Source organism: Bubalus kerabau, chromosome 9 (assembly GCF_029407905.1).
Source record: "Bubalus kerabau isolate K-KA32 ecotype Philippines breed swamp buffalo chromosome 9, PCC_UOA_SB_1v2, whole genome shotgun sequence".
Lineage (NCBI taxonomy): Eukaryota > Metazoa > Chordata > Mammalia > Artiodactyla > Bovidae > Bubalus > Bubalus kerabau.
The window spans coordinates 32,921,797-32,944,699 of NC_073632.1; the positions used below are offsets into that span (position 1 = coordinate 32,921,797).

General features: G+C 38.3%; 1 protein-coding gene and 1 long non-coding RNA gene across 6 annotated transcripts in view; one reads left to right on the top strand and one right to left on the bottom strand.

Annotated features, from left to right (window-relative positions):
* Positions 1-2,505: 2,505 nt before the first annotated feature.
* Positions 2,506-22,109, top strand: LOC129619695 (uncharacterized). Of its 2 annotated transcripts, none has more exons than XR_008698041.1 (4): positions 2,506-2,875; positions 3,529-3,666; positions 18,857-18,963; positions 19,513-22,109. It is a non-coding gene; the product is annotated as an uncharacterized LOC129619695 (long non-coding RNA). The 2 variants fall into 2 exon arrangements; XR_008698042.1 differs by having other exon boundaries at positions 3,533-3,666.
* TRMT11 (tRNA methyltransferase 11 homolog) overlaps positions 10,517-22,903 on the bottom strand; it is a 267,208-nt gene continuing 254,821 nt past the window's right edge. The window contains exons 14-15 of one of the 4 annotated variants that reach the window (XR_008698037.1): positions 18,511-18,624; positions 10,517-10,581 (exon numbers count right to left, since the gene is read on the bottom strand). The gene's annotated coding sequence lies outside the window, so the exon portion shown is untranslated. Of the gene's footprint in view, positions 10,713-13,271; positions 13,724-18,510; positions 18,625-22,903 lie in introns of those variants that run through there. The other 3 variants (XR_008698038.1, XR_008698040.1, XR_008698039.1) reach the window with 3 other exon arrangements.

The following is a 22,903-nucleotide window of genomic DNA, read 5'->3' on the forward strand; positions in this document are numbered from 1 at the left end:
CCAATTTCTTTGACAAGCAGTATTTACAGACGGAGAAGGCAATGGCAACCCACTCCAGTCCTCTTGCCTGGAAAATCCCATGGATGGAGGATCCTGGTAGGCTGCAGTCCATGGAGTCGCGAAGAGTCAGACAGGACTGAGTGACTTCACTTTCACTTTTCACTTTCATGCATTGGAGAAGGAAATGGCAACCCACTCCAGTATTCTTGCCTGGAGAATCCCAGGGACGGGGGAGCCTGGTGGGCTGCTGTCTATGGGGTCGCACAGAGTCGGACATGACTGAAGCGACTTAGCAGCAGCAGCAGCAGCACTTACAGAAGAGGTACTAAGTTGTACAACCTTTTAGAGACAAACACTGACCTCGATCTCTGAGCACCACCCCTTCATGAAACTGAACTTTGATCTCAAGGTTGGGAGCATTCTGGAAGCACCACCAGCAGGGAGCTTGGTTTCTGCCTCTATTGCAGCTTCTGTGTGTGCACATCCGACTCTGCTCCTGCTCCTATATTTTAATTCATAATGTAGTTTCAGTCTTCCTGAAATTCATCAAGTATGGTTTGTGTACATTTCTGCCTGGTTGGAGAACTGTTATAAATTTCTTATCCTTGGTAATTTTAAATTTTATTTCAATGGGATTTGCAGAAGGACAACGTCCAACCTACCACCTTGAAGAGGAAGTCTCCTTTCTTCAGTCTCAATATCCTCTGCCCCCAAGCCTGCTCTCTACCACTGCTCTGCTATTTATTTGTCCCACTCAGTGCTGCTTTCTTTCCTTTCGCTTCTCCTTTAAGGTTGATGCTCCATCCCTGTTCCCTCCTTTTCTTTTATTTATTCTCTGTGAACAATTTTCATCACTCGCATGGATTCAATGATCACTTTCAGTAAGCCAGTGGATCCATTCTATACACCAGCTCTTATCTCTCTTCTGGACTGCAGTGTTGTGTTCTCTACTCACTATTGTCATCAATACCATGTTAGTTTTTCCATCCCATCAGGAAATAGTATACAGTCAATCATATCTTAATCAATCAGTTAATTAATTAACTAGTGAGTGCTAAAGGATTTAGAACTGGTTTTAAGATAATCTTCCTACTACACCAAACTATTAACCAATTATTGTTCAGCAGTTCATCAATAACTGATGAGTTATTTGTTCATCTTGGTATGAGATCAACTCTGGGGCTTATCTTTACCAAAAAAAAAGAAAATCATATAACCTATTTTCCAGTTATACAATATACTCAAACTTCACATATGTCTCCTTCTCAAAAACTGGAGGCTGCAAAGCTTGAGAGGAGCAGAGAACCACACCTGTTTTCAGTTTCCAATTATAATGTAGCACTGTAATTCTATTTCTAATTTCAGTTATTATAATTGAACTTCTGTTATATCAAGCTTTTGGAGCTAAATACTCAAAGCAGAAGTTTTCACTTACCTAATTGGCTATCAATGCAGGAACAGATTCAATCCATGTGTCCCTAAGTGGGTATGTGTTTCTTTGCCAGTCTTCCCTTTGTTTTGGCTTTAAATTATCGTTCATAAGCCTGATTTCTCATGGAAGAAAAGCTAGTAACAGTTACTCTTCTAGTCTGAGCATTTCAACTTTAATAACTTTTGATACTGGGCACAGATTCTATCCAGTTCTGTCAGGATGAGGAAAAAATTCAAATTAGCTAAGATTCCCCACAACGATGGATTCTTTAGATGCTGAATAACAAACAGATAAATGAACAAAAACAAGGTTCTTTGTTCACATGGATCCCTAATAAAGTGGTGGACTGTAGACAGTGACAGCTCTTATTCTAACTTTAATCATTAATGGATCCAATCAATCTGCCCTCAACATTCAACAGTTCCAGGAATGATTACTCACATATTGCCCCAATGACATCAAAAACCTTTCTTAAATTTGAGAAACTACAGGCAGATGGAATTTTCACAGATCTGGAATCATAGGTCAGCATTTCTCTGGACAGTCAAGATAGAAAACACTTCACATGAATAATAGTAGTAATAATAAGCTAAAGTATGTTGAGTGCTAGTCACTACTCTAAACTCATTACATAGAATATTCCATTTAATTTTTACAGTAACCTTTGAGGTAGTTCTTATCATTAGTCCATAAAGAATTGAGGCTTAGAAAAGTTAAATGTCTTACTGAAACCATTTGCCCAGTTCCTAAATAATTGAGCACAGGCAGTCTGATAACAGAGCACACTTTTTTAACCTCTAGGCAAGGATATCAAACAGATTTCATCTTGTATGTCAACTGTGATTGATAGGGACTACATGGGATTGCTGTTGAAAAAACTTGGCTATGTGACCGAGTTCCAAAATGATCAGTGATGTCAATGACGAGCATGTTAGATTTCTGGGCCATATTCTAGGTACTTGCTCTCCCGAGGGATGAGAGAGAGAAAGATTGACCAATTATAAACACCTGTGTGTTTATAAACAACTCTCATAAAAAGCATCATTTAGGTTTTAGGGACATTCACAGAATGTACCAAACCCTGCCAGCAACTTGTCTTTCTCTATGTTCATTTATAACAGAAAAACTACTAGTGATTTGAATTTTTGTTCCACTTTATTTTCTTTCTTGCACACATGGATGGAGTTTGTTTTTCTGTAACTTATTTGTTTGGCTGAGTTGGGTCTTAGATGCAGCATGCAGGATCTTCGTTGTGTCATGCTGCTACATCACATGGGATTTTTCACTGGGGCCCATGGATTCTCTCATGGTGGCTCGAGGGCTCAGTAGTTGCGGCAGGGGGCTTTTAGTTGCTTTGTAGTGTGTGTGATCTTAGTTCCCTGACCAGGGATTGAACTCACATCCCTGCAATGCAAGGTGTATTCTTCACCACTGGACCTCTGGGTAAGTCCTTGTTTTTGTTTTAAATGAAAGTAGTAGTATAAGGAATAAAAAGAAGACACAATTTGCTGAGAAAACTATCACTTGGAAGACTGAGTCAACTGTGTTCAATTACAAGGAATTTTTTTTTTTTTTTAAACAGAGACGATTTTTAATTTTCTTTTCAGAAGGCTCAGATGTGGTAACATACAGATACATAAGATCTAAATGTGGTAGGATCATACTTCTGTGATATTCACCCATGTTCCTTTTTTCCTTCTGCAATTTCTTACTTTCCTTTTCCCTAATTTGAGCACATTGTCTGCTCCATGTTCCTTGATTTAAGGAAAGTTTTTCTAGTTTTTATTAAAGAGATTTTTAAAAATTAAAGCTAATTTTATCCAGATTAGAAAATCTTTTTACCAGCAGGGGAGATGGAGAAAGATGGAAGGGAGGTCAAATGAGAACAAAAACCTCCCTGGAGCTGAGAGCGAGGCTTTTGTGGCCTACTTCTCAGAGAAAAGTCCACGGGAGGCAAAAAGATCTGAGATATTTTTATAGAATATGGAAACAAAAGCTACCTGGCTCCCAGGAAAAACTTCAAGAAACAGCAGTCTGTACTTGTTCTAAGAGTTGTTTATAGATACACACTCAGTAATCAGTCTCTGTCTCTCTAGGTAGACAAGTACCTAGGAATGAAAAGGCTCTGTGACACCTTCAATTGAAGAGAACAATTGAAGAGATGCCAATGTCTCAGTATGGCTGAGGGAAGCAGAAAGATTTCATCCTAGGAAAAAGAGCCATAGCCAAACAAGGTATGCGCAGGAAGCCGAGGACATCTATGCAGCAAACCATGTGGAGTGATAACCCAGGACCAATTAGAATAGATCTCTCATTTGCTGTCTCCATGCAATAGGTCACAGAGACCACATGGGTTCTTTTCCCCAATGTCTTGTATCCTTTCCAAATTCTTAGATATATCCCTAAATATATGCCCTAGAGAAGTGTGAAGGAGGGGAAATCCCAAATTTACAGAAATATTGGGCTTCCCTGGAAACTCAGTGGGTAAATAATCCACCTGCAATGCAGGAGACCAGGGTTTGACCCCTGGGTCTGGAAGATCCCCTGGAGAAGGAAATGGCAACTCACTCCAGTATTCCTGCCTGGGAAATCTCATAGAGAGAGGAGCCTAGCGAGCTACAGTCCATGGAGTTGCAAGAGTCAGACACGACTTAGCAACTAAACAGCCCACTATAAGAGAGAGTGCAACATAGAGAGTCAGCTGAATTACACCATTGTTACACACAATTTTATAATCAGAGAGTCATCCTTGCTAGACCTATTTTTTCAATCTAAAAAATGATTAGGAAGAATGGGTGTTCATACTATTTAATGATAAGATAATTTCTCAGCTTAAAGAGACTGAATTTCAACAAGTTAGATACTAAGGAGTAAAATTAAATTTGAATATTAATCAAGTAGTCTAGTAAGGTGATATTAGATTATTAATACAAAATGTGAAATCATATTCATGATAAAGTGGAGCCCATGTCACTCAAGGACATAAACATTAGACCAAAGAAGGCAATGAAAGGTTTCAATGAGAATTCATCCCAGAATTCTGTAGTTTGTTTAATCTTGCTTTTCTATACTATGCTCTTTAGCATATCCCATGTCAAATACTTAAGGGCTAATGCAAACATTTTCTAAACCTAAACTTCCACATAAGAGAAAGTTTACTTCCTGGGTATAACTGGTTAAGTCCTTTTAGAGGAATTCTTACTCAGGTCACAAGTGTCTACTTAAGGAATCAAAGTAATAAATTACTGAATAAGAACCCTGTGACATGTGCAAATACACATGCCTCAGGTACCAACACACGGAATAATTTAACAAGCCCTGTCTACAGAGCCAAGTAGAGAGAAGAGGGACTCAACTGTCAAACATATTTTCAACCCACCAAATTCATGCAGATGATTCCAAATAGTCAGGCCAAAGAAAACAGCTATCCTTGCCTAGTTGGAAGAGATTGGTTAGGGCCATTAAAATTGCTAAGTACTACTTGGTTGCCAGAAAAAAAAAAGAAAGAGTGAATTTGTTAATTTTTGAGAGCAGGGACTCAATTTTGTTTAAAATATCCAATTATCAAAGAGTCTTTAAAAAGTAACATAGTACTCAGGCATTTTGACACCTGCCCTTCTCCTGAGGACACAGGAACATATTGCAGATAACCTAAGATTTTAAGGATGCAAAACCTAGATAATGTATCCAGATGTACTTTTTGTTTTGTACTGCAAAAAAAAAAAAAAAAAACCTTTGGTAAGATTTTGGCTTAGGTGGGCTCATCTTTAGATATAATCATGAGATTATAGAGTCTCCTCCTAAATCATGACTCTGTTCATGTAATGAGCATCTGGCTATTTTCTAACTGTGTGAGTGTCTCAAATGGCTCACCTAAGTATTCATACCATATGGACTATTCATGTTCTGGAGCAACGTTAGATAGTTAAAGTGATACTTCTCAAACTTTCTTACTGAAATAATTTTAATGACAAGCAAAGTAAGAACTCTATAGGCACACCCAAGAAATATCATCCACATGCTGAATTTCTTTGAATTCTTTTCTTTTGTTTGACAATTCGTGAACTGTCTCATTCTACTCCATAATATTTTTGTATTAGACCTTAATATATTGCAACACACCATGTATTTTTGTAAATATAACACAGTAAAATTTACGTCTAGAAACATTTACTGTGTTGACCCTATGATTTCAACTCATCAGTATATATTAAGACTATACACTAGCTTGGAATGCAAGGCTTTGGAGTAATTTAAAATTATTAGTTTTAATCACAGTCTTTGAAGAAAGCATGAATAGGCTGTCATTTTAAATGCTGATATGATTGAAAAAATATAGATTTATTTTTAAAGTTTTAAATATTGATATTTATGGAATATTACATTAATCCTAGCTTATTCAGTAGCACAAATAAATTGTAATTATTGGTTAACATTTTTGAAAAAAAACAAAGAACAAGGGTGATACAGACTATCATTGTAAATATGGCATATATATATATGGGTTTCCCAGGTGGCACAAGTGGTAAAGAACCCTCCTGCCATTGCAGGAGATGTAAGAGACGAGGTTCGATCCCTGGTCAGAGGAGGAGGGCATGGCAATCCACTCCAGTATTCTGGCCTGGAGAATCCCTTGGACAGAGGAGCCTGGCAGGCCACAGTCCATAGTGCAGCAGAGTCGGACATGACTGAAGCAACTTAGCATGCATGCGCATATACATATATATACATACATACATTTGTATACATATGTATATATATAAATATATATTTAAATTTTTGGCCACATCTCTTGGCATATGGAACTAATTCCCTGACCAGGGATTGAAACTGTGGCCCCTTGCATCTTAATCACTGGACACTGGGGAAGTTACAAATCTGGTATATTTAAAAAAAATTTTTTTTTAATTTTATTTTATTTTTAAACTTTACATAATGTATTAGTTTTGCCAAATATCAAAATGAATCTGCCACAGGTGTCAAGTCTTTGCTGCTGCGAGGGCTTTTCTCTAGTTGCAGAGAGCAGGGGCTACTCTTCATTACAGTGCCTGGGCTGCTCATTTCAGTGGCTGCTCTTGGTGCGGAGCATAGGCTCTGAGGCACAGGGCTTCAGTATCAGGGCCTGTGAGCTCAGCAGTTGGGGTTCAGGGCTCTAGAGCACAGGCCCAATAGTTGTGACACAGGCTTAGTTGCTCTGTGGCATGTGGGATCTTCCTAGACTAGGGATCGAACCCATGTCCACTGCATTGGCCGGCAGGTTCTTCACCACTGAGCCACCAGGTAAACTCCAAATCTGGTATATTCTTGATTCCCTTCCAGAAGTAGCTGCATTTATTCCTTGATTCCTTATCCCTCGAACGTGTTCTCAGTCAAGAGACAACCTTCTTACTCAATAAAACAAATTCTAATGAGTTGTAACTGCTAACTGATTAACATTTAAATTTAAAAATTATAATTATTGTGTGTTTCTGGTTATAAAAATCATCTAAATTATTAAATTAAATAAATATGAAAATAGAAATAAAATCACACCTTGTCATGGAAATTTTGCACACATTTATCTTTTCAGGTAGATAAAGACCTAATATTTCACATTCTATTTTGAAATGTTTTGTCTCTGATAGGGCAAGTCAGTAGATGCGAAATTTAGAGACAAACATGCTTTTTTTTTTTTTTCTTACTCTTTTACCTTTTTTTATTTTTTATTTTTTTAATTTTATTTTATTTTTAAACTTTACATAATTGTATTAGCTTTGCCAAATATCAAAATGAATCCACCACAGGTATACATGAGTGCCCCACCCTGAACCCTCTTCCCTCCTCCCTCCCCATACCATCCCTCTGGGTCGTCCCAGTGCACTAGCCCCAAGCATCCAGTATCGTGCATCGAACCTGGACTGGCAACTCGTTTCATACATGATATTTTACATGTTTCAATGCCATTCTCCCAAATCATCCCACCCTCTCCCTCTCCCACAGAGTCCATAAGACTGTTCTATACATCAGTGTCTCTTTTGCTGTCTCATACACAGGGTTATTGTTACCATCTTTCTAAATTCCATATATATGCGTTAGTATACTGTCTTGGTGTTTTTCTTTCTGGCTTACTTCACTCTGTATAATAGGCTCCAGTTTCATCCACCTCATTAGAACTGATTCAAATGTATTCTTTTTAATGGCTGAGTAATACTCCATTGTGTATATGTACCACAGCTTTCTTATCCATTCATCTGCTGATGGACATCTAGGTTGCTTCCATGTCCTGGCTATTATAAACAGTGCTGCGATGAACACTGGGGTACATGTGTCTCTTTCCCTTCTGGTTTCCTCAGTGTGTATGCCCAGCAGTGGGATTGCTGGATCATAAGGCAGTTCTATTTCCAGTTTTTTAAGGAATCTCCACACTGTTCTCCATAGTGGCTGTACTAGTTTGCATTCCCACCAACAGTGGAAGAGGGCTCCCTTTTCTCCACACCCTCTCCAGCATTTATTACTTGTAGACTTTTGGATCACAGCCATTCTGACTGGTTTGAAATGGTACCTCATAGTGGTTTTGATTTGCATTTCTCTGATAATGAGTGATGTTGAGCATCTTTTCATGTGTTTGTTAGCCATCTGTATGTCTTCTTTGGAGAAATGCCTATTTAGTTCTTTGGCCCATTTTTTGATTGGGTCACTTATTTTTCTGGAGTTGAGCTGTAGGAGTTGCTTGTATATTTTTGAGATTAGTTGTTTGTCAGTTGCTTCATTTGCTATTATCTTCTCCCATTCTGAAGGCTGTCTTTTCACCTTGCTAATAGTTTCCTTTGATGTGCAGAAGCTTTTAAGGTTAATTAGGTCCCATTTGTTTATTTTTGCTTTTATTTCCAATATTCTGGGAGGTGGGTCATAGAGGATCCTGCTGTGATGTATGTCAGAGAGTGTTTTGCCTATGTTCTCCTCTAGGAGTTTTATAGTTTCTGGTCTTACGTTGAGATCTTTAATCCATTTTGAGTTTATTTTTGTGTATGGTGTTAGAAAGTGTTCTAGTTTCATTCTTTTACAAGTGGTTGACCAGATTTCCCAGCACCACTTGTTAAAGAGATTGTCTTTTCTCCATTGTATATTCTTACCTCCTTTGTCAAAGATGAGGTGTTCATACATGCGTGGATTTATCTCTGGGCTTTCTATTTTGTTCCATTGATCTATATTCCTGTCTTTGTGCCAGTACCATACTGTCTTGATAACTGTGGCTTTGTAGTAGAGCCTGAAGTCAGGTAGGTTGATTCCTCCAGTTCCATTCTTCTTTCTCAAGATAGCTTTGGCTATTCGAGGTTTTTTGTATTTCCATACAAATTGTGAAATTATTTGTTCCAGCTCTGTGAAGAATACTGTTGGTAGCTTGATAGGGATTGCATTGAATCTATAAATTGCTTTGGGTAGTATACTCATTTTCACTATATTGATTCTTCCAATCCATGAACATGGTATATTTCTCCATCTATTAGTGTCCTCTTTGATTTCTTTCACCAGTGTTTTATAGTTTTCTATATATAGGTCTTTAGTTTCTTTAGGTAGATATATTCCTAAGTATTTTATTCTTTCCGTTGCAATGGTGAATGGGATTGTTTCCTTAATTTCTCTTTCTGTTTTCTCATTATTAGTGTATAGGAATGCAAGGGACTTCTGGGTGTTGATTTTATATCCTGCAACTTTACTATAGTCATTGATTACTTCTAGTAATTTTCTGGTGGAGTCTTTAGGGTTTTCTATGTAGAGGATCATGTCATCTGCAAATAGTGAGAGTTTTACTTCTTCTTTTCCAATTTGGATTCCTTTTATTTCTTTTTCTGCTCTGATTGCTGGGCCAAAACTTCCAAAACTATGTTGAATAGTAATGGTGAAAGTGGGCACCCTTGTCTTGTTCCTGACTTTGGAGGAAATGCTTTCAATTCTTCACCATTGAGGATAAAGTTTGCTGTGGGTTTGTCATATCTAGCTTTTATTATGTTGAGGTATGTTCCTTCTATTCCTGCTTTCTGGAGAGTTTTTTATCATAAATGGATGTTGAATTTTGTCAAAGGCTTTCTCTGCCTCTATTGAGATAATCATATGGTTTTTATTTTTCAATTTGTTAATGTGGTGTATTACATTGATTGATTTGCGGATATTGAAGAATCCTTGCATCCCTGGGATAAAGCCCACTTGGTCATGGTGTATGATCTTTTTAATGTGTTGTTGGATTCTGATTGCTAGAATTTTGTTAAGGATTTTTGCATCTATGTTCATCAGTGATATTGGCCTGTAGTTTTCTTTTTTTGTGGGATCTTTGTCAGGTTTTGGTATTAGGGTGATGGTGGCCTCATAGAATGAGTTTGGAAGTTTACCTTCCTCTGCAATTTTCTGGAAGAGTTTGAGCAGGATAGGTGTTAGCTCTTCTCTAAATTTTTGGTAGAATTCAGCTGTGAAGCCGTCTGGACCTGGGCTTTTGTTTGCTGAAAGATTTTTGATTATAGTTTCAATTTCCGTGCTTGTGATGGGTCTGTTAAGATTTTCTATTTCTTCCTGGTCGAGTTTTGGAAAGTTGTACTTTTCTAAGAATTTGTCCATTTCTTCCACGTTGTCCATTTTATTGGCATATAATTGCTGATAGTAGTCTCTTATGATCCTTTGTATTTCTGTGTTGTCTGTTGTGATCTCTCCATTTTCATTTCTAATTTTATTGATTTGATTTTTCTCCCTTTGTTTCTTGATGAGTCTGGCTAATGGTTTGTCAATTTTATTTATCCTTTCAAAGAACCAGCTTTTGGTTTTGTTGATTTTTGCTATGGTCTCTTTTGTTTGCATTTATTTCTGCTCTAATTTTTAAGATTTCTTTCCTTCTACTAACCCTGGGATTCTTCATTTCTTCCTTTTCTAGTTGCTTTAGGTGTAGAGTTAGGTTATTTATTTTACTTTTTTCTTGTTTCTTGAGGTGTGCCTGTATTGCTATGAACTTTCCCCTTAGGACTGCTTTTACTGTGTCCCACAGGTTTTGGGTTGTTGTGTTTTAATTTTCATTTGTTTCTATGCAAATTTTGATTTCTTTTTTTATTTCTTCTGTGATTTGTTGGTTATTCAGCAGCGTGTTGTTCAGCCTCCATATGTTGGATTTTTTAATAGTTTTTCTCCTGTAATTGAGATCTAATCTTACTGCATTGTGGTCAGAAAAGATGCTTGGAATGATTTCTATTTTTTGAATTTACCAAGGCTAGCTTTATGGCCCAGGATGTGATCTATCCTGGAGAAGGTTCCATGTGCGCTTGAGAAAAAGGTGAAATTCATTGTTTTGGGATGAAATGTCCTATAGATATCAATTAGGTCTAACTGGTCTATTGTAAACATGCTTTTTGGTCAACCTCAAATTAGGCTTTCTCAGGTGACACTATTGGTAAAGAACACGCCTTCTAAGGCAGGAGATATAAAAGATACGGGTTTGATCCCTGGGTTGGGAGACTCCCTGGAGAAGGGCACAGCAACCACTCCAGTATTCTTGCCTGGATAGAGGAACCTGGCAGGCTATGGTCCATACGATCACAAAGAGTTGAACACAACTGAAGCAACTTAGCACACATGCACAAATTAGGCAAGCTGTCTCCCCATTAAAGATGTGGATAAGACTATATATGGGAGAAGAGATTTATTGGAGAATAAGATTATGGCACTACATTTAGAAAAGTTAGCATCTTCAGAGTAAACTCATACAGCAATGATAACACAAGGATTAAAGTAAAAAATCACAATGGAGGAAAAGTAATCATCTTATTTTGTCTACCTTTAAATACCATGCATGCATGCTCAGTCACTCAATTGTGTCCAACTCTTTGAGACCCCATGGACAGTAGCCTGCCAAGCTCCTCTGTCCAGGGAATTCTCCAGGCAAGAATACTGGAGTGGGTAGCCATTCCCTTCTCCAGGGATATTCCCTACCCAGGGATTAAACCAGGTCTCCCACAGTGCAGGCAGATTCTTTACTGTCTGAGCCACCAAGGAAGTCCAACTGCTGTGCCTACTGGCTAATATATGTCAATCCTACCTATCACAGATAATGCTAGTTAAGCCCCCAAAGCTAGTCACCTCTTCTTCTAGAATAATGAAACTCCCAGTTTTTAACCAGGCACATGGGTAAAGAATCTGCCTGCACTGTGGGAGACCTGGGTTCAAACCCTGGGTTGGGAAGATCTCCTGGAGAAGGGAAAGGCTACCCACTTCAGTAGTCTGGCCTAGAGAATTCCATGGACTGTATGGTCCACGGGTCGCAAAGAATCGGACACAAATGAACGACTTTCACTTTCACATGGCCATCTAATATAAACTCCACAGTTCCAAGCTCCCTTGCAGCCTCGTGTGGCCAGATACCAAGTTTCGTCAATGAAATGTGAATAGGAGCAGTGGTCACAACTTCAAGGTTGTACAATTTTCCCTGTATTTGGGATTCAGCAGTGGTGAGAGTGAGTCATTCAGGCCACGGAAATGGGGACAACATTCTAGGGATGCTAGAACAACAAGATAGTAAGAACCTGGGTCTCTGACGTCTCATGGAGCGCTGATGCCTTCCCAGAAATATCCCAAAACCAGCCTGGGTTTTATGTGAATGAGAAATAAATTTCTATTCACTTTAAGTCTCTGTTATTTGAGGTCCTGGCTACATGCAGCCAAACCTAATTTCAAAATAATAGCATTCCCTTTCAGACTAAGGAAATTGAGGCACAGATATGATGTTTTCTCAGTGAGATTTAGCACAAAGTATAACATAGCAAAGGCCAATCCTGATCCACTCATATTCAAAACCTATGCTCTATTCATGGTCTTCCTACATTGCCTTCTCAGACAATGTCCTTCAGAGAAACAAAAAGCATGGAGAACAAAAAGCAATTATGAGAGAAAGAAGATCATAAACTTTATGAAGCAATGAGTGTCATCAAAAGAGAATCCAAACAAAAAACAAATGGAAAGGGAAAAAATGAAACAGATTCAATGTGGATTTTTTCCAGTACCACATGACTTGGCAATTTGAATTATGACTACTTACAGGAAGTATTAGAAAGTTTCCAAGAAAGGAATAGCTCCCATAAATGATGGATTCAGTACATTTTACTTATTTGTCAGTTTTGACAATAAGTGTAAATATTATTATTTTTTGGCTCTTATAATTTCTGATTTTAAATGACATAAAGCATCATACTGAGATTCACAAAATATATCTGGACAATCTGAGAAGTGCTTCCAAATACTGGAGGAGGAAATGACAACCCATTCCAATATTCTTGTCTGGAGAATCCCATGGACATGGGAGGAGCCTAAAGGGCTACACAATCCATGGGGTCACAAACAGTCAGACATGACTAAGCACACACACACACACATTTCCCAAATACAGATCCAGTTGTTTCTTTCTAGTGCTCAGGATCCCTCCTGAGTACTTTCCCGCCTGATCAGTGTGTCCATCACAGTGAACAGGATCTCTGCCCAAACAATCACTTCTGTTCTTTGAATACACTAAACTGTCTAGTTACTAATGGAGTGTCACTCTTTAAAAATTAAGATATTTCGTATATAGATCTAAGTCTAGGGTCTTTTCTTTCAAAGCAGCTAGAAAGAAAATAAAGTTTCCTACCATTCTACAAAAGCCGTATTTTATTTAAAAGGGAGTCTTTCAATGAAATTGGAGGGGGATTTCTTCCATTCGTGGCTCATTAATGTAAACAAAATGAAAGAACACAGATGTCACTTGCTCTCTGGGTATATTTTACATTGTTCAGGAGAGATCAGCTTAGAAGTTTTTTTTTTTTTTAATGAGCTTCGCCCTTATATATAAAATATGCAGCATTCAGTTACATTTGTTGTTGTTGTTCGGTCACTAAGTTGTGTCCCATTCTTTGCGACTGCGTGAACTGCAGTATGCCAGGCTTCCCTGTCCTTCACTATCTCCTGGAGTTTGCTCAAACTCATGTCCATTGACTCAGTGATGCCATCCAACCATATCATACTCTGTGTCTCAATCATACCTCCTGCCTTCAATCTTTCCCAGCATCACGGTCTTTTCCAATGAGCCAGCTCTTAGCATCAGGTGGCCAAAGGATTGGAGCTTCAACCTCAGCATCAGTCCTTGCAATGCATATTCAGTACTGATTTCCCTTAGGATTAACTGGCTTGATCTCCCTGCTGTCCAAGGGACTCTCAAGAGTATTCTTCAATACCACAGTTCGAAAGCATCAGTTTTTCAGTGTTCAGCCTTCTTTCTGGTCCAACTCTCAGATCCGTACATTTCTACTGAAAAAACCAAAAAGCTTTGGTTTCAGTATATAGATCTTTGTTGGCAAAGTAAAGTCTCTGCTTTTTAATATGCTGTCTAGGTCTGTCTGTCATTTAGTTCTCCTTTCTTCCAAGAGCAAGTGTCTTAATTTTGTGGCTTCAATCACCATCTGCAGTGATTTTGGAGACCAAGAAAATAAAATCTGTCACTGTTCCCACTTTTTCCCCATCTATTTGCCATCAAATGATGGAGCTAGATACCACAATCCTAGTTTCTTGAATGTTGAGTTTTAAGCCAGCTTTTTCACTCTCCTCTTTCACCCTCATCAAGAGGCTCTTTAGTTCCTCTTCATTCTGCTACTAGAGTGGTATCATCTGCATATATGAGGTTGTTGATACTTCTCAGCAATATTGATTCCAGCTTGTGAGTCATCCAACCCAGCATTTCGCCTGTTGTACTCTGCGTAGATGTTAAATAAGTAGGGTGACAATATACAGTCTTGACTTATTCCTCGCCCAATTTGGAACCAGTCTGTTGTTCCATGTCTGGTTCTAAGTGCTGCTTCTTGACCTCCATACAAGTGTCTCAGGAGACAGGTAAAGTGGTCTGTTATTCCCATCTCTTTAAGAATTTTCCAGTTTGTTGCAATCCACACAGTTGAAGGCTTTAGCATAGTCAATAAAGTAGATGTTTTTCTGGAATTCTCTTGCTTTTCCTATGATCCAATGGATGTTGCCAATTGATCTCTGGTTCCTCTACCTTTTCTAAATCCAGCTTGTATATCAGGAAGTTCTTGGTTAACATACTGTTGAAGCCTAGTTTGAAGGATTTTGAACACTACCTTGCTAGCATGTGAAGTGAGTACAACTATATGGTAGTTTGAACATTCTTTGGCATTGCCTTTTTGAGTGATGGGAATGAAAACTGACCTTTTCCAGTCCTGTGGATACTGCTGAGTTTTCCGAATTTGCTGACATATTGACTGCAACACTTCAACAGCATCATCTTTTAGGATTTGAAATAGCTCAACTGGAATTCCATCACCTCCACTACCTTTGTTCATAATAATGCTTCTTAAGGCCCACTTAACTTCACACTCCAAGATATCTGGCTTTAGGTAAGTGACCACACCATCATGGTTTTCTGAGTCATTAAAACCTTTTTTGTATAGTTCTGTGTATTCTTGTCACCTCTTATTAATTTCTGCTTCTTTAAGGTCCTTACTGTTTCTGTCCTTTATAGTCCCCATCTTTGCATGAAATATGTCCTTGGTATCTCCCATAAGAGATATCTAGTCTTTCCCATTCTAGTGTTTTCCTTTGTCTCTCTGCATTGTTCACTTAAGAAGGCTTTCTTATTGCTTTGCTATTCTCTGGCACTCTGCAGTCAGTTGGGTATATCTTTCCTCTCTCCTTCGCTTTTAGCTTCTTTTCTTTTCTCAGCTATTTGTAAGGCTTCCTCAGATAATTTGTTTGCTTTCTTACACATTATCTCTAATAATAAATGTTTTCAACCTCCAATATTTTTTTCATTTTGGATATAGCAATAAGAGTATCAGCAGTAGGCTTACTTTGTGATTATATACTTTTATCTCCTTAGATGAGAGCTGATCCACAGAGAGAGAAAACCACTAACTGAAATTTGTCCTTGCCTCTCCTGTCACAAAGACCTTGTGATGGCCAGAGTCAGAGCTTAGTAAAGGAATGTAAGACAAAGACATTCTTCTCTTTTCTCTACAACTAGCCCCTGAAATGGCCTAAATGAAAGATAATTTGTTATGGTGTGGGGGAAAATATTATAACTTTATCTTTTATCTAAGAAGTGGCAAGAATACACAGAACTGTACAAAAAAGATCTTCATGACCCAGATAACCACTGTTGTGTGATCATTCACCTAGAACCAGACAGCCTAGAATGTTACGTCAGGTGGGCCTTAGGAAGCATCACTACTGATAAAGCTAGTGGAGATGAGATGGAATTCCAGTGGAGCTATTTCAAATCCTAAAAGATGATGCTGTGAAAGTGCTGCATTCAATATGCCAGCAAAATTGGAAGACTCAGCAGTGGCTACAGGACAGGAAAAAGTCAGTTTTCATTCCAATCCCAAAGAAAGACAATGCCAAAGAATGTTCAAACTACCACACAATGCACTCATCTCACACGCTAGCAAACTAATGCCCCAAATTCTCCAAGCCAGGCTTCAACAGTACATGATACGTGAACTTCCAGATGTTCAAGCTGGTTTTATAAAAGGCAGAGGAACCAGATAAAATTGCCAACATCTGTTGGATCACAGAAACAGCAGGAGAATTCCAGAAAAACATCTACTTCTGCTTTATTGATTACTCCAAAGCCTTTGACTGCGTGGATCACAACAAACTGTGGAAAATTCTTAAAGAGATGGGAATACCAGATCAACTTACCTGCCTCCTGAGAAATCTGTATGCAGGTCAAGAAGCAACACTTAAAACTGGACATGGAACAACAGACTGGTTCCAAAATGGGAAAGAAGAACATCAAGGCTGTATATTGTCACCCTGCTTATTTAACCTATATGCAAAGTACACCACGCAAAATGCCGGGCTGTATGAAGCACAAGCTGGAATCAAGATTGCCGGGAGAAATATCAGTAACCTCAGATACGCAGATGACACACCCTATGGCAGAAAGTGAAAAGGAACTAAAGAGCCTCTTGGTGAATGTGACAGAGAAGAGTGAAAAAGCTGGATTAAAACTAAACATTCAAAAAATGAAGATCATGGCATCTGGCCCCATTACTTCATGGCAAATAAATGGGGAAACAATGGAAACAGTGACAGACTTTATTTTCTTGGGCTCCAAAATCACCAGAGATGCTGACTGCAACCATGCAATTAAAAGACACTTGCTCCTTGGAAGAAAAGCTATGGCCAAGACAGACAGCATATTAAAAAGCAGAGACATTACATTGCTGACAAAGGTCCATCTAGTCAAATCTGTGTTTTTTCCAGTAGTCATGTATGGACGTGAAATTTGGACTCTAAAGAATGCTGAGGGCCAAAGCATTGATGCTTTTGAACTGTGGTGTTGGAGAAGACTCTTGAGAGTCCCTTGGACTGCAAGGAGATCAAACCAGTCCATCCTAAAGGAAATGAATCTTAAATATTCATTGGAAGGACTGATGCTGAATCTGAAGCTCCAATACTTTGGCCACCTGATGTGAAGAATGGACTCATTGGAAAAGACTCTGATGCTGGGAAAGAGTGATGGCAGGAGGAGAAGGGGATGACAGAGGATGAGGTGGTTGGATGGCATCATCAACTCAATGGACCTGAGTTTGATCAAGCTCTGGGAGTTGGTGATGGACAGGGAATCTCAGCATGCTGCAGTCCATGGGGTCACAAAGAGTTGGACATGACTGAGCAACTGAACTGTACTGAACTGATTTTTTATCTAAGCAACAGGAAAGTAGCCACATTTTATTACATGGATCAACACCATTCCCCTTATTCAGTCTGTATGCAGACTTCTGCCACATGCAATGAGCAAGACATCCAAAAATAAGAAAGGAACTCATTTCAAAACACATCAGGCATAACAGTAATATACTGTCTCATGTGCTGGTTTCCAGTGTGTTCCATTATGCTGTAATTTTTGTGGATCCAGTTAACTGAACTAAAAAATTATTGGGTTTTGAATGAATGTACTCTCTAAAATGTCAAGTAGATTAAAAAGTTTCTGCAAATATCCCATGGGTTGAAAAATGCTAGTAATTTAAATCCAAGCAAACCACCAGAAAATGGCAAAATTAATATTTTAGCTCCCATTACAAATTTTTAGTCATGTTATATATTTTTTAAAATCATCTAGTTTTGTATAAAAAGACTTCAGTTTGAAGGCTTCAAAATTATCAAGAACACTATTTGAAATATGAGTTTACTTTCATTATTTTTAACAATGAACTGCCACGATTTTCATCAATGAGTCGTATGCTAAGGGAACATTGTACATTAGGATAGTAGCTTACAATGTAAGGATGTAAAATATGGCATAATCATTTTTTTCAACACATGTTTAAAGCCATGCCATTCTCAAGACAGCAATTTATAACATTTTACTAAATTTAATGATAAGTATTTAGGATCCACTTCTGTGGTTCCTTAGTTAATAGTGAAAGTAGTAGTGTTAGTCACTCTTTGCAAGCCCATGGACTGTAACCCTCCAGGTTCCTCTGTTGATGGGATTCTCCCTGCAAAAATACTGGAGTGGGTTGCCATTCCCTTCTCCAGAGTTAATAGTGAAACCACATACAACTGGGGAAATACTTTCTCTTCCTAGTAAAAATACATATAATTTATATAAATTAATATACTTAACAAGCTACAAAGCATTCCTTTATCAACAAAAAGATTTGGAAGGTGCATTGAAAACATTGCTCAAGGTTTGGCCGAACAAGCATCAGATCACATTTGTTAAGTGTAAGAAGCTTGCTGTAAGTTGGATGAACAGAGTAGTGGCCCTCATGCAAAATATATGGTATTTGTCAGATTTTGTTTAAATGAAATACACAAAAACCTACCTCTTTTTATCAGCTATCAAAGGGAAGAGGAAACAGAAAAGGCAGTTTCTCAATAGTACAAAAATTCTTCAATAACACAATGCTTTAACAACTGTATAATATAATCATTGCTAAAGCCACTGCCTCTACTAGAATATAAGAAAAGATTTCAAGGTTAATCTTACAGAGATAGCCTTGTACAAAGGACTACTTCCTGCACACTTCATAAGCCAAGTGTGGTAGCAAAGAAGTGAAAGCCAGAGGTACCTTTCAAGATATAGGATGTCAGAACTTCCCTGGTGGTCCAGTGGTTGAGATTCTGTGCTTCCAATCCAGGGGGCATGGATTCAATCTCTGATCGGGGAACTAAGATCTCACACACTGTCCAGCAAAAAATAAAACAGATATAGGGTATCAAAAGCATGATAATTTCTATAGAAATAAGACGTTTAAAAATGATGGAATTTTTAGAATATTCTGAATGAAGTAGGAATAATCAAGAAAGTCTTTGGTTCTCAAAGTTTTGTTGGTTAGCTCATGTAAAGTTCTTAAAAGAACTGTTGAACTTAAAGATAGAATATCTTTTAAATGTAAAATTTACCATCCTTTTCAGAGTGCTTACAATGACTGCCTGCAGTGTCCTCCCAAGAACATTTTTTAAAAATATAAACACATGTAATCTGTTGGATTTGAAGTTGGATGTTTCAACAATGAGTATAAGTAAGTATTTTTCAAAAGCGAACCCTGCAATGGTGACAGCATTTTGCTATTTGGAAATATTTCTACTTTTATAGAAATTTATTACTAAAAAAGTGTCATCTATTTTTAAAGTATCCTTACATCTTTTCTTTATATGTTGATCAGACTGGAAAACAAACTGTCCAATACATTTAAAGTTCTTCCAAACAAAGCCTTCTCAGTAAATTTTGAATGCCTGCTAAAAATATTAAAATGTAACATTTTTATTAGTTCACAAGAACCCATTGTCAGAAAATACAGACATACGGTATACCAAATTTCATTAAAAGATTATATAACTGGAGAACGCTATTTAAAACATGAGTATCTTGAGTTAGAGACACAGCCCAAATATGCTACGTTTGAAGCCACATGGCTTCACGAAGTATTTATTTCCCACTATGGTGGTGGTGGTTTAGTCTGTAAGTCATGTCTGACTCTGTGATCCTATGGACTGTAGCCTGCCAGGCTCCTCTGTCCATGGGATTTTCCAGGCAAGAATACTGGAGTGGGTTGCTTTTCCTTCTCCAGGGGATCTTCTCAACCCAGGGATCGAACCCATGGCTCCTGTGTCTCCTGTATTGCAGGCAGATTCCTTACCACTGCGCCACCATGGAAGCCACCAGAAGATGTATCAGGGTTTAGACGCATCAGAAGTAACTTGAACTTAGAAGCTAACAGGGAAGAATCGCTGCATCACAAAGGGTTAAACCAAGAGTTTTTCAAACTTTCATGAGAAAGAAGTTGATAGTAACTACAGGAAACCTAAACCTGTGTATTTTTTTTAACTGTCAGTGCTCAAATGCTTGTGAAGCTCTGAGGGCTTGTTCTAGTTTATTGGAAATCATTAAAACGGTGCCCTCTCCCCACCTGATATTAATAAGGCCACACCATTCTTGCTGCCTGCAGCACCTCTGTGTAATTTGCCATGGCCCCCAATTATCTGTGGGTGATCTGCAGGCCTGCAGAGGGGGTTCCACATGGGCAGGCACTTAATGAACAGACTGGCTTATAAACATAGTCTAATCTCTCCCACATGAGCACCTGAGGAGGATCACAAGTGACAGCTGTTTAAATTTTCAAGGAAATTAATGATCCCTAAAGAGGCAGTGCTTATCAGGCTAGGAGTAGGTTTGATAGGGGAGAGTCACCACAGGGCAAAATGTTTATAATCGTCCATAAGTGCCTCATTCTATGGCTTCATCTTGGGAACTTTTATTGACACGCTTACTTCTATTAATGCTCAGGTTGACAGAGCTTCTTGGTTCAATCTGTTCATGATAGCAGGCTCCTGCGGCCGCTAATGAGCATCTCCACATCCTCAGATCGCAAGCCATTTAAAACGATCAGGACTGTGGTTGGCATCCTGACCACTTAGGGAAAATCCCATCAGATGCAGTCCACAAGGCATTTGTAATGCATCAGCTGAGCCCCAGAGATGGGCCTCACAGAGGGAATGGGGAATAGCCTGGCCGCACTGGTTGGCTGCCTGGGAAATAGGGCAGGAACAGGTAATTAAGTGCAGATTGGCCAAGGGGCCTGAAGTGACTTTTAAAAAACAGATCTGGGGAGAAACAGCACATGGCGAAACTCACCACCCTCTTCTCCCACTCATACACATGCAACCCCCTCCCCCCAACCGCTGTTCTGGTATTTTATGACTTTCATGTATCTTTACTGCAGGACATACTACTTTGTTCACAGTTGTCTTTACATGCCAGACCCCAGGATCATTTAACAGGAAGCAGCCTCATCTCCAAGGGGGGTTTTACAGAGTGTAGTGTCATGTGAAAGGAGATAACAATAGAGAGACAGACAGACACGAAGACAGATGAGAGAGAGATATGCTGGTCTGTGAATAGTGTTAAAGGCCGAAAGCCTTAGCTAAACTAAAATAAAAGGAAAAAAAAAAAAACAGAAGTAAATTGGATCTGCTGGGGAGTTCATTTCAGAAGAGGGGAATTTTATTACTATTAGAAAATATGAGATTAAACACTATTGGATTTTTATGCAATTTTCTCAAATGGTTAAGTAGCCAAATGTTCTACAGAGGTATGTAAGTATGTTCAAATTCAGGCTTCATGGAAATAGAGGAAAACAATAGGATGGGAAAGACTAGAGAACTCTTTAAGAAAATGACACACCAAGGGAACAATTCATGCAAAGACGGGCACAATAAAAGACAGAAATGGCAAGAATCTAACTGAAGCAGAAGAGATTAAGAAGAGGTGGCAAGAATACACAGAAGAACTATACAAAAAAGGTCCTAACTACATGGATAACCACAGCAGTGTGGTCACTCTCCTAGAGCCAGACATCCTGAAGTATGAGTCAAGTAGGCCTCAGGAAGCATCACTATGAACAAAGCTAGTGGAGGTGATGGAATTCCAGCTGAGCTATTTCAAATCCTTAAAGATGATGATGCTATAGTGCTGCAGTCAACATGCCAGCAAATTTGGAAAACTCAGCAGTGGTCACAGGACTGGAAAAAGCCAGTTTTCATTCCCATCCCCCCAAAAGGCAAAGCAAAAGAAAATTCAAACTACTGCACAATTGCACTCATTTCACATGCTAGCAAAGTAATGCTGAAAATCCTTCAAGCTAGGCCTCAGCAGTACATGAGCCAAGAATTTCCAGATATACAGGTCGGATTTAGGAAAGGCAGAGGAACCAGATATCAAATTGCCAACTTTCATTAGATCATATAAAAAGTAAGCAAATTCCAAAGAAAATCTACTTCTACTTTATTGACTATGCAAAAGCCTTTGAATCACAACAAACTGTGGAAAACTCTGAAAGAGATGGGAACCAAACCACCATACCTGTTTTCTGAGAAAGCTGTATGCAGGTCAAGAAGCAACACTTAGAACTGGACATGGAACAACAGACTGGTTCCAAATTGGGACAGGAGTATGTCAAGGCTGTATATTGTCACCCTGCTTACTTAATTTATATGCAGCAAGGAAAGATATACCCATTTGAATGCAGAATTCCAAAGAATAGCAAGGAGAGATAAGAAAGCCTTCCTCAGCAATCAATGCAAAAAAATAGAGGAAAACAATAGAATGGGAAAGACTAGAGATCTCTTTAAGAAAATTAGAGATACCAAGGGAACATTTCGTGCAAAGATGGGCTCAATAAAACACATGTATACCTGTGGCGGATTCATTTTGATATTTGGCAAATCTAATACAGTTATGTAAAGTTTAAAAATAAAATAAAATTAAAAAAAAATGTAAAAAAAAAAAAAAAAAAAAAAAAAAAAAAGGACAGAAATGGTATGGACCTAACAGAAGCAGAAGATATACTAATACAGTGTTTCAGGTTTAAAAATAAAATAAAATTTAAAAAAAAAAGAAGAAGACATGGCAAGAATACACAGAAGAACTGTACAAAAAAGATCTTCACGACACAGATAATCATAATGGTGTGATCACTCACCTAGAGCCAGACATCCTGAAATGTGAAGTCAAGTGGCTCTTAGGAAGCATCACTATGAACAAAACTAGTGGAGGTGATGGAATTCCAGTTGAGCTATTTCAGATCCTAAAAGATGATGGTGTACATCATGGCAAATACTGGGCTCAATGACTCACAAGCTAGAATCAAGATTCCAAGAGAAATATCAACAACCTCCAGATATGCAGATGATACCACTCTAATGGCAGAGAGTGAAGAGACACTGAAGGACCTCTTGATGAAAGTGAAAGAGCAGAGTGAAAAAGCTGGCTTAAAACTCAACATTTAAAAAACTAAGATCATGGCATCCATTCCAATCACATGATTACAAATAAATGGGGAAAAAGTAGAAACAGTGACAGAATTTGTTTTCTTGGGCTCCAAAATTACTGTGGACAGTGATTGCAGCCACAAAATTAAGAGACACACCTTGGAAGAAAAACTATGACAAATCTAGACAGCA